General features: G+C 32.2%; 1 long non-coding RNA gene across 1 annotated transcript; it reads left to right on the top strand.

The window, feature by feature from the left end:
* The first annotated feature begins 12,071 nt into the window (after positions 1-12,071).
* Positions 12,072-13,328, top strand: LOC143046753 (uncharacterized). The gene is made up of 3 exons (XR_012969279.1): positions 12,072-12,403; positions 12,559-12,619; positions 13,270-13,328. It is a non-coding gene; the product is annotated as an uncharacterized LOC143046753 (long non-coding RNA).
* The last annotated feature ends 248 nt before the right edge of the window (positions 13,329-13,576 follow it).

Consider the following 13,576-nt stretch of genomic DNA (forward strand, 5'->3'; position numbering starts at 1 on the left):
TTAATTTATATATATATATATGGTGGTGTTTAACGACCTTGACTGGCTATACAGCCCTCGCACGGTCGGCTCGGTGCCCGAAGGCGTTTGGTGAGCTTTATCATATTTTGATGCCATGGGTTAGGAACAAGTAGTGGAGGTCGCAATATGTAGGCCGCCATCTTAGTTTTGGTGAGTTGTTTTTGGTTTTTGACTATTTTGGATTTTACTTCTTCACAACGGCTGCTTTCAGGGCCAGTTTGGTCAGCTTGGCAGCCCGCTAACCTCGATGAGTGAGTACTGGTAGATGTAGTTCTAAAGATGACAGGAAGCGTTATCAGGACCAAAGCCGTGAGGCAGTGAATTGTAGGTCGTATCACCCAACAGCCTAGGATACAGCCCTCGGACGTTAATCGGCATAACACTCCCCATGATACAATGGTTTTGGAGTGCATGTTAACGCGGGTACGCCAACTACTACGTCTATCTGTACGGCATGGATTGGTTTCTGTCATCTTAAGTAGTATGTCGTTGTTCATCTAACTGTAAACCCTCATCGAAGATAGCGGGTAAAGGAGAGCTGGCCCGGCACGTCTGTTCAGCTGTAATGACTGAGACGTGGCTGGATTGGATTGAATTGTGATCATGGATTGTGATTAATTTTAACAACTTGCAGAAACTATATTCAAATTTTATTTGTTTTTTTGGGCTGGTTTTAAGTATTTTTTGTTTGTGCATAAAATTATTCAATCATTAAGATAAATACATTTAAATGACTACACAGATTTGAAAATATTAGATAAAGAGAATGAAGAGCACATTTTTTGGTTCGCACTTTGAAATAATATCTAAAAAAAAATAAAACAATCTGTGGTATAATACGGGGAGATAAGAACTTGGCATATTGTTGGCACAATGTTGGCTCATATTTCAATATTGTCATGAAATATCAATGATAATTTTATGTTTTGTTTTTTTTTTTTATAAATATACTGTTGTAAAAACTTTTGAATTATTCTCAGTAATAATTTCCCGGACTTTCTCGGAACATCTCTCCAAGTACGTGTTGTACTGACTTTCTGTGCTGTGTCTGATGACTTTTAGCGCCTGGTGTAAAACAAGAGAAAGTTCTAGTAAATATTGATGTTTATTATTTGAAATCAGTAATCAAAGTGCTACAGATTTTACACAATAAAATAGCAAGTCTCACTTGATAATAAATTTAGAATTTCACAAATGAACTAAATTAAGGGACATAACTCTATGCAAATTTTAACTAATTAAATAAAACTTGCCCAAACTATATTTTATCAAGTGAAACCGCTTTACAAAACTTAACGCACAGGTTAATGCATAATGCAATATGTTAAATAAACCGAATCATTTCAACTAAAAAGAATGCTTAATTTAAAATGTTTTGTATAATAACTTGTTGCTATGGAAATAATAAACCTTTAAAATTAATAAAATCTTTGCCAAACTATTTCTATATTTAATCGCATAAAATCTAATACCAAATACAATTTATTTCTGAATAAATTGGTATGTAATATAACTTTGCATAATTTCTAAACAGTATTTACTCTTTTTACAAAATATTAAAATAAAGAATATACCAATGTTGCTTAGCAACAACATGTACTTCTGTCACGAGTTCCGTGTATGAGTGTTATACAATAAAATTAACTAAATTCAATTTAAATATAAGTTCAAAAGTCAATTCAAAATGTTCAAACTATTTTGTAAACAAACTGAAATCTTGCGGACAAGTGTCGCTTTCCAAAACCTATTTATGAACTAAATAAGCAATCTATATACAAAATATAAAACACAACTTACAGAAATATAAAGTAGAAAATAAGGTTTCATGTCCTTGTTATTTAGCTTTAGATCTAACTCTATAATCATTGCTTTATCAACAAAAGACATTTCTCCCGGCAAATAAAAATTACAAATTATCTCCCCTGGACATTGTAATACTTAAAAGTTACTACGGATACAATATGAAATATTTCCGGACTTTAAATAAACTTTTAAAAATAACTATTATAAAATTAACTAAATGTTTCTAAACATAGAATAGATTTGAATTAAATAAATTCTTGAAACGTTTTCCAATTGTTTACATAAATAAAAAGCATCGCGTCCTTAGCGTAACCAACATAAAAATAATTAATCTCAATGGAAACAAATAAAATCTTTACAAAATATATACAAATAATTTAAGTGAATTTCTTAAATGAATTTTAACTTTAGTTAGCATTTCCAAAAATATAAGGTAATCAGGCCTTTCATTAGGAGGCGGTACCCGGTACTTTTACCCTCCTATGCTATTGACAAGTACCGCCTAAATGTAGAAATTTTTATATAAGATATTCATGGAATAAATTGAAAAGTACCACCTAGAAACGTGAAAAGTACCAGTCAACATGAAAGATAATGAAACCCCTGGGTAATTTAAACTCTTTAATTTAAATAAAACAAAAAATACAAAAAATATATTTCAACTTACCTGGTGTAAAACAAGAGAAAGTTCTAGTAAATATTGATGTTTATTATTTGAAATCAGTAATCAAAGTGACCGTTGAAAACATAGATTGTTTCCATGCGGGCGTGGTCACATGATCACTGATTTCTTAACTTTCTCCTGTTTTCACCAATCAAAAATTACCTTGTAATTTAGCTCCCTTGACCACAACCTATTTTCACTGGTTGGTCAATAATCCAGTCATGGGTGACAGGTGTTATAAACAATTTCACACATGAGTAATAGGAAAAAGCCTTAATTTACATGTAAGGTACATAATCCAAAGTAAATAATTTAGCACTTACATGTCTCTTTGTTATCCGTCTTAATTACGTAATCTAAATATTAAAGTTGTATGTCATTCTTCTTTATCAAAAATTAACATTCCAAAAATAATGTAACTTATGTAAGGAGAAATTTTAGAAAATAAAATAAAATTTAAACTTCAAAATACTTTAACTCAAATTGTAAAAATTGAATAATTTTCACTTAAGTTTTGGTCTGTTATATTAAAATTTTGTCTTTGGCAATTCATAATTTTTCTATAACAACTCTTCCTCAACCTCACTAAGCTTTGTCCCAAAGCTTGAATTTGAAACATCATCTGAACTGATAAAATAAAAATAATAATTATATATATATATACATGTAAAAAGAATAAAAGTATGATAAACATAATGTAAAAGTTCATATAGAGTCAATGTTTATATATCACAATCATGTGAATATAGTTTTGTGATCTAATGCCCATAAAATACTTAAGTTAAAAAATTAAAAATACATATATGTATGGTCATAATTGCAGATATTCAATAAGACACTTCCAAAATTATGTAATTTAATACACTTGTAACGGGGAGGCACTGAGGTATTGCTTGTTTGCAAATATGCATTTAATAAGTATTACGGTACCAATTTGCATATGAGGAGGAAGATTAACACTTCACACTAAAATATGTGTGTTTTAAAAATAGTACTGATGCAGTTTTCCAATAATGAAAAATCAAGTAAACCAGGTGCTTTAGTGCAACAGAAAAGTCAAAGTACCAATACATTTTCATATTAATAGACAATATAACAATATAAAATTCAAATATAAAACATGAAAATGAATGATTTCTTATATGCTCACTCCTTGTAAGCGCATGATCTGCAATCTCACGATCTGCAATCTCTATGACATAATGTAATCTAAAAATATGTTTAATATAACTGTGTTCTAAATCCTACAAAAAGAAATAAACTAAATATTAATACACTCCAATAATTAACTCCTCCACTTTGGCTCTCGGTAACATTTCACTGAACACTTAACTTCATCATACATAACTATAATATTGGAATGGATTCTAGTTTCTCAGGACACTAAATTGCTAAAATAAAAAAAAGAAGATGATTAGTCGAATGAGCACGGCCGTACTCTAGCACTACTGACAACAAAACACTGATGCATTTTGTTAGGTTTGACTTCACATCATAATTTGCCTATCAAATTTCTGAAATTAGAAAAAAATGTTAATCAAAGGGTCAAAATAAATAAAGAATGGTCCACTGCGCAGATTCGAAACTGGTGTTCAATCCAGATTATTTGAATGTAAGTGAGTTATTCGCCATTAAAGCTTTATCTGTGTTATTCCAGTGAAATTTGTACAGTAATTTGTTTTCACCTATGGCCTCGTAAAATATTTTTTCTGTTTTCTCCTTCTTCCTCTCCTAGTTTTCCTTGTAAAATATTCTTGTATCAAGCCCTCTCCTATATTCTGTTTTGGTTCCCATGTCGGTTTGGAACCATCTTTCCATTTCACAAGAAAATATTGTATTCCTCTTGTTTTCCTGTTATTTAGTAGTTTCTCAACTTCATGAAACGTATCATCAATAACATTGTTCGGTTCATCTCCATTCTCACTGTTAGTATCTGAATCTGTACTCTCATCGTCTGCAATTTGATCATCTTGATCATTATCTGCAGGTTGGTTATTTTGCGCATCGGGTGGATTATCTGGAACTGGACGTTCTGGAGCTTGTGGCGGATCACGGAAATCAGTGGGATCCACCTATTGCCTAAGATTGCTCGCATTGACCATAGATTTATGTTCCTTCTGGTCACTGCAGCGTCTTAATTTATATGTGAAATTCGGCCCACAGTCAGTTATGTAATAAGGACCATTAAATTTATCAACTAATTTTGGTGAACGACCGACCGGGACTACATGTTCTTTAAGTAAAACTTTATCTCTAAGCCTAAATTCTGGAATTTTGGTATTTTTGTCGTATCGTTCTTTCATTTTTGCTTGTTTAAGCTTAATATTTTCAGCCGCCAAATCTTGGGTAATTTTGAGGTTTGAAATTATTTCTTCTAAATGGTGTTTTGCATCTTTTGACAGATTGTCTTTTGGCAAAACAGATGCGTCAAAAGGTAAGTTCATCTCCTTGCCGAACACCATTGAAAAGGGAGAATACTCTGTTGATTGAGTAGATGGAGAATTTCTAAATGCCATTAAAATACCGGGGAGTTTATTTGGCCAATTGTTCTGGTCCTTATCACTATAAGCTCTGACTGCCTGTATAAGTGTACTATTGGTCCTTTCCACTAATCCATTTGTCTGGGGATGGTAGGAACTTGTATGATGCCTTGTAATATTCAACATTTCACACAAAGCATTCACCAAATTCGATACAAAATTTCTACCAAGATCTGTGACTAGACACTTCATTGCACCATAACGACTAATAATTTCACGAAATAAAACCTTTGCAACCTCAGAAGCTTCTTGAGTTTTCATAGGAAAGGCCTCACTCCATTTAGAAAAAGTATCTACTAAAAGCAACACATAAGAATAACCTTCGTTAGTTTTACTGAGTTTCAGAAAATCCATATGCCATCTTTCAAAGGTTGTGTCAACTGGCAGAGGATTAAGAGGTGGTTTCTTACCCTTTGTATCTCTTTTAATTCTCTGACAGCGATCACATGATCGAATGTAGTTTTCAATACTTTGGTGCATTTTAGGCCAAAAGTACTTAAGACTCAAAGCATGATAAACACGTTCGATCCCAAGATGTGCACCACCTACGAAACTATCATGATAACTTAAAAGAGCATCCTCTCTAAGAGCTTGAGGGAGACATAATTGTTTAATCCACTTTTCACCATTGTCAACTCTGACTCTCTTCTGAAACCATTTATACAGAACATTATTACAGATAGAGTAATCTTGAGCAGATTTTTGAACTTTTGAACTCTGATCATTGTCTGCAGGAAGAATACCCTGAGTAAGAAATTTGTACATATTTCCAAAATCATGACAATTTTGTTGCAACTTTGCAATAGCAGGAAGGTTTGACAATTCTGGTCTGGCAATAACGGGATCTAATGGAGCAACCATAGTGTAATCATCATAAAAGAATTCCACTTGGATACTCTCAAAAGTCTTATCTTTGCCACTAGCTTCTGTTCTAGTATTCACTTCAGATACCTTTACAGCTGCGACTTCATTTTCATCGTCAGGCTGTTCAGGATATGAGCGTCTACTGAGAGCATCAGCTACTTGATTGTTACAACCTTTTTTATACTTAATCTCAAAATTGTAATGCTGCAAGTCCATTGCCCATCTTGTAAGTTTACCTGTATTTGCCTTCTGGTTCATAAGATATGTCAATGCTTTGTGATCAGTATATATAGTGAATTTGCCAGTAGCAAGATAAGTGTTAAATGTTTTTACACCTTGAACTACTGCATAACACTCTTTTTCAGTTGTATTCCAAACCTGTTCAGTTTTGGATAAACTTTTACCACCAAAAGCAATGACACGCTCTTTTCTCTGACTGTCTAATTGACCTAGAACAAAACCAATAGCTGAATTTGAAGCATCACAAGTCAGCATAAAGGGTTTATTCATGTCAGGGTAAGCCAGGACAGGAGGTGTTAATAAAGCTTGTTTTAAATTGTCAAAAGCTACTTGACATTCCCTATTCCATTTAAAACTTCTTTCTTTTTCCTTCTTTAACAACCCATTTAAAGGAGTGGCAATCTTAGAATATGAATCAACAAAGCGTCGATAATAATTGCACATTCCCAAAAATGAGCGGACCTGTTTTTGTCTTGTAGGGACAGGAAAAGTACTAATAGCTTTTGTCTTTTCAGGATCCACCTTAATACCTTCTTTTGAAATGATGTGCCCTAAGTATTTCACCTCTTTTGCTGCAAACACACATTTGCTTGGTTTCAATGTGAGATTTGCATCACGAAGACGAGTGAAAACTTGTTCTAGATGCGAAAGATGCTCTTCAAAACTCCTACTAAATACCAAAATATCATCCACATAAACTAAAACAAATTGCCAATTAAGACCACGTAAAACATTAGACATGAGCTGTTGAAAACTAATAGGAGCATTTTTAAGACCAAAAGGCATTCTGAGAAATTCATAGACACCATTACGAGTAATAAAAGCTGATTTATGTCTGGTTTCCTCGTCCATCTCGACTTGCCAAAATCCACTGTGAAGGTCGAGACAACTCAGAATTTGAGGCTGCACCTCACCAATCGTGTCAAATACGTTTTCTAGCCGTGGAATTGGAAAGGACGAATTTTTTGTTTGAAGGTTCAATTTTCTAAAGTCCACACAAAATCTGTACTGCTGAGGCTGACCCGGTGCAGTTTTCTTTTTCACTAATATAACAGGTGAATGATACTCACTAGTTGATTCTTTGATGATGTTGTTTTTCTTCATTTCTACCAAATGCTTTTCTGTTTCTTTATGCATATGAGGAGACTGGTTATAGAATCCCATTTTGACTGGCCTGGAATCCCTAAAAGTTTCAATTCTGTGCTTGTACCTATTAGTAAAACCTAATTCAGATAAATTAGTAGCAAAAATATCTCTATATGAAGCTAGAAATGTCTGCATCTTCTGTCTCTGCTCAGAATTCAAATCAGATGTGCTGAAATCAAAATTAATAGGTTCCTTGGCTTCCTTAGTTTGCTGTAAACTAGCTACAGATGGCATGTTATTATCTAAATCATGAATACAATTTGAATCGATGTCTGATACAGAAGCAAGCACTTTTGTTGCGGGAATGTGTATTTTCTGATTTGTAGGATTCATCAATCTTATGACCGCTCTTTTCTTAATAATTTTGACCAAACATTTAGCACTCGTAAGATTGGAATCCGCTAAATTACTTACTGGTTCCAAAAGAACTATTTCTCCTGAATTTCTTTTTGAAATTTTGACACCAACATTCATTTCACAAAATGGAGAAATAGTGACAGGGTAATACGTTCTAGCAAGACCAGTACTAGACGTCTGTATCATACATACTTTAGGTATATCTGCATTTTCTTTATCTGGTACCTGTAATACACTTTTAGAAAAATCAATATTAATCTTGTTTGCATGTAAAAAATCCCAACCTACTATAAAAGAATGATGTAGCCCATCTATAACTAACATAAACATGATAATTAAAAACAGCACCTTTAAATGAAATTGGTAAATTAACTTTTCCTAGCACTTGTAACCTATGTCCACTTACACCTTTAATTGATGGAATATCTGATTGCAAAAGTTTATCAGAAAGGGCCAACTTGCTATAAAAATCAAAACTACAGCAAGTAATTTCTGCACCAGTATCAATCAATGCATGTGTTTTTCTGCCATTGATATCAATAATTGAAGTATTTTTCTGCATAGGCAATACCAAATTTACCTCTGCAAAAGAATTTCTACCTCTGTGCCTATCCTTTGACAAATGCCTAGGGACAGGCGCGAATCCCTAGCGGTGAAAAGGGGGGTTTTGACCAGATTTCTGTGAACCTCTGCATTTACGACCATAATGCCCTATCTTATGACAATTAAAACACTCTTTATTTCTTGCTGGGCAATTAGTACCACAAAACATACCACAATTTTGACATGAACCATCATCTTGTTGTTGTTGCTGCTGGTGATATGGATTCTGTACTGCTGCTGGCATTGGTTGGCTGTACTGTTGTCCATTATACACTGGCTGTTGTTGAACGTATTGTTGTTGCGGTACAAAAGCATGTTGTTGTTGGTAACCCTGTCCTTGTCGATAATTTGGTCTTGGTTTGTTGTATCTGGGTTTGTTCTGTTGTTGGGGCTGGTTTGGTTTTGCCATGTTAATCGAGGTATGCAGTCTTCTGATTTCCTCCAATGGTTCCTGCATCTTGGCCTCCAGTATTGCTGCAATCGTATCAGCAGTTATTGACGATGCTGGTACAAGTTGTTCGGATTTTTCTGCATTTTCTGCGATTGCCCGTAACTGTTCTAAAGTAGTTGGTTTAGGGAAAGTGTTGTGGACTGTTTTACCTATCTCCCCTCTGAAACCTTGAATAGCAATACCTATTTTTATGTTGTCAGGAATGTCCTGTCCTATAGTTTTTTCCTGTAATCTAGCCATAAACTCATCAACTCGTTCGTTTTGACCTTGTTTTAAGTGAAGTATGTTTACATCAAAAAGTCCTTGGGATTTTTCAAAACGTTTGAAAAATTCATCCTTTAATAGCTGTAATAAATTTTGCACAGTTCCTGAAAGTGTTGCAAACCATTGTTTTGGAATACCATCTGCCATAAAGAATGGGAAGGAATTACATTGTTGTTGTTCGCACATTTTTTGAATGAGGGTCCAACGTATAAAATATCCCCACCATTGTGATGCGGATGATTTCCCATCATAATTGTTGAGGTTGATTCCTGAAGGCATGTTTACACTTACTTCTCTTATTACTTGGACTACTGCAGGTGTTGATGCTGTTGATGCAGTTGATACTGTTGATGTTGCTGATGATGTTGATGCTGTTGATTCTGTTGATGTAGGTGTGGTCACGGTTGATGTGTTTTCTGTTAATAGGACAGGTACTGTTGATGTTGAAGTTGAGGCTGTTGGCGTTGAAGCTGTTGTCTCTGTTGCTTGTTGATGCACTCTTGCTTCTGGTCTTATTGTATCTTGACTTCTGAGAAGGTAGCTATTCAGTGGTGCTGGCATTTGTACGTTGCTGATTCTATCTTCTTTCTTGTTTTGGGACTAGCTTTGGATCTTTCGGTCTCTCCACCAAATGTTGTACTGACTTTCTGTGCTGTGTCTGATGACTTTTAGCGCCTGGTGTAAAACAAGAGAAAGTTCTAGTAAATATTGATGTTTATTATTTGAAATCAGTAATCAAAGTGCTACAGATTTTACACAATAAAATAGCAAGTCTCACTTGATAATAAATTTAGAATTTCACAAATGAACTAAATTAATGGACATAACTCTATGCAAATTTTAACTAATTAAATAAAACTTGCCCAAACTATATTTTATCAAGTGAAACCGCTTTACAAAACTTAACGCACAGGTTAATGCATAATGCAATATGTTAAATAAACCGAATCATTTCAACTAAAAAGAATGCTTAATTTAAAATGTTTTGTATAATAACTTGTTGCTATGGAAATAATAAACCTTTAAAATTAATAAAATCTTTGCCAAACTATTTCTATATTTAATCGCATAAAATCTAATACCAAATACAATTTATTTCTGAATAAATTGGTATGTAATATAACTTTGCATAATTTCTAAACAGTATTTACTCTTTTTACAAAATATTAAAATAAAGAATATACCCATGTTGCTTAGCAACAACATGTACTTCTGTCACGAGTTCCGTGTATGAGTGTTATACAATAAAATTAACTAAATTCAATTTAAATATAAGTTCAAAAGTCAATTCAAAATGTTCAAACTATTTTGTAAACAAACTGAAATCTTGCGGACAAGTGTCGCTTTCCAAAACCTAATTTATGAACTAAATAAGCAATCTATATACAAAATATAAAACACAACTTACAGAAATATAAAGTAGAAAATAAGGTTTCATGTCCTTGTTATTTAGCTTTAGATCTAACTCTATAATCATTGCTTTATCAACAAAAGACATTTCTCCCGGCAAATAAAAATTACAAATTATCTCCCCTGGACATTGTAATACTTAAAAGTTACTACGGATACAATATGAAATATTTCCGGACTTTAAATAAACTTTTAAAAATAACTATTATAAAATTAACTAAATGTTTCTAAACATAGAATAGATTTGAATTAAATAAATTCTTGAAACGTTTTCCAATTGTTTACATAAATAAAAAGCATCGCGTCCTTAGCGTAACCAACATAAAAATAATTAATCTCAATGGAAACAAATAAAATCTTTACAAAATATATACAAATAATTTAAGTGAATTTCTTAAATGAATTTTAACTTTAGTTAGCATTTCCAAAAATATAAGGTAATGGCGGTAATTTAAACTCTTTAATTTAAATAAAACAAAAAATACAAAAAATATATTTCAACTTACCTGGTGTAAAACAAGAGAAAGTTCTAGTAAATATTGATGTTTATTATTTGAAATCAGTAATCAAAGTGACCGTTGAAAACATAGATTGTTTCCATGCGGGCGTGGTCACATGATCACTGATTTCTTAACTTTCTCCTGTTTTCACCAATCAAAAATTACCTTGTAATTTAGCTCCCTTGACCACAACCTATTTTCACTGGTTGGTCAATAATCCAGTCATGGGTGACAGGTGTTATAAACAATTTCACACATGAGTAATAGGAAAAGGTTGTTTAACAAAAGCCTTAATTTACATGTAAGGTACATAATCCAAAGTAAATAATTTAGCACTTACATGTCTCTTTGTTATCCGTCTTAATTACGTAATCTAAATATTAAAGTTGTATGTCATTCTTCTTTATCAAAAATTAACATTCCAAAAATAATGTAACTTATGTAAGGAGAAATTTTAGAAAATAAAATAAAATTTAAACTTCAAAATACTTTAACTCAAATTGTAAAAATTGAATAATTTTCACTTAAGTTTTGGTCTATGAATTGCCAAAGACAAAATTTTAATATAACATACGTATGAAAATAAAAAAGTGATACGATGACTTCCGAACTAATACTATATATGTTAACGAACAGATATGATGAACATAGAACAAGATCAAGCCCCTAATTTGATTGTTAGTGGTCATAATCTTTTAATTTTCAAAAAAACACAGTTTTGATTTTATGTTAGAAAGGGAACTGCAAAATTTGGAAATATTGTCCCCCCCTTTTTTTGTTTTTTGTTTCTTAGTATGGATAGTAAAATTGGGTATTTTCTCTGGGTCGTTTAAATCACTCGAAACTAGGTGAGACATGTACAGAAGTGATAGATATGTATTATAAATATAGAAAATTTAATATTTTAATAATAATAAAAAAAAAAAATCTGTATCCTACACCCAAGCGCCTGTGGCACAGACGGTTTAAAATAGTCCTATTTGGGAAGACTTTATTATTTGATTTTTTTTACTAAGTCCGCAATGCCCTTCAAACACAATCTATATTCTCTACAATAACATAGAATCATTCAAATAAAGTTCGAATAAAATTGTGTAATAGTGACATTTTTAGTGGTCTTGTGATGTTTGTGAATATAATTTTATATATGTGTTTTATTTTATGAAATAAAAGATACTAAAAAAATCAAAATAATTTATTTTGAAACCATTGCTATAAAAATAATAAAAGTCAGAAAATAAATAATAAAAAGATAGCAGTTAAATCTTTTAATAAATTGTTTGAATCATTTAATTAAAGTGTTGGAATTTATTGTATAGAAACTGGTCTCTTTATATAATGTGAATTACCTTTACATTATTATGCAAATGAGTTTAGTCCGGGTAGATTTCCCGCTAGTCATGCACGCTTGGTTATTGTTTTCGTTTTACGGGTAGATAGTTATCTAGTTAGTTCCCTGCTGAAAGTTGACGGGGTTGGATGTTCTTTTGTATTGAAGATTTGTCCAAAGTCATGTGGTTGTTATAGTTGAAAATATCAGGTATGTGTAGGATAATTTCTATCGTCGGGTTTCTGTATTTTTCGGTTTGATATAGTTCATATAGCGCGCATTTGTCAAATTAGTTCTAGTAATGCGGAATTCGCTATTATTGTTAAACTAACACTTTATTGCATGCATGTTCCTTATTTTTACAGTGAATGCACATCCTTGACGCACAAGTGTGAGTGGTCAGTGAGCCTAAAATCCATAATTTTGGTATGTGTATATTAATGTTTTATAAAAACATAATATTTTAGCGTGAGCGTATTTTCTCCATATTTCGGGTGAAATGTGTAAGTTAATGTAGAAAATGTTTTCTATGTTTTATTTTTATTCTGTTACATTGAAAAGTATTTACAAATTAAGAAGGATTGGCATTTAGACCGTTTTACGATAAATAAATACATACAGTTTAACATGAGCGTGAAGAAATAATTCATTGTTTACATACAGTGATTACCGACACCTTTTTGTCGAGAATACTAAGATAATTATATTTTACTTAGTTTGATACATGTGTGCAAATTATAATTGCACGAGGAGGTATATTTTTGCAGAGTTATATATAATAGTTTTCATGTGTATTACGTGATAACAGTAATATCGATCGTATGTACTTATTGGTCATATTCACGGTCGTATTCGACTTGGTGTATTTTTAATGATAAAGTTCCGAGAACATTTTCGTAAAGTTAAAGTTATTTTCTTTTGATAATTCATACAGATTTAAAAAATGAGAAATATAAATACTTTGTTTTATTGTGCATTGTGTTATGTAAATGCGTTTATATATGTTGAATGTTATATTTATAATTTTAATACAGATATTGGCAGATAATTATAATTGTATTTATTATGTTTTGTAGGGCGTTTATTTCATTATATTGAATACGTCTGGTGCCAATAATAAAATTATCAACTTTTACTGGATTGGTTTTGTTAGCCACATGACACCCCGTTACAATTGGTTCAGTAGTTTCAGTCACAAGATCTTACACTGAACCAATGGATAACGTAAGTCAAATATCGTTGGGCAAACTACTTTAAAAATAACAGTTGGTAAGAAAATGTTGGGCCAACATTAGGCCAATAACACCAAAATGACAGTTGGTGTAAAGTCGTTGGGCCAACAAGGGGCCAATAGTGTCAAAATAACTGTTGGCTGAGTTTTGT

Source organism: Mytilus galloprovincialis, chromosome 1, assembly GCF_965363235.1.
Source record: "Mytilus galloprovincialis chromosome 1, xbMytGall1.hap1.1, whole genome shotgun sequence".
In the NCBI taxonomy this organism is placed as follows: domain Eukaryota; kingdom Metazoa; phylum Mollusca; class Bivalvia; order Mytilida; family Mytilidae; genus Mytilus; species Mytilus galloprovincialis.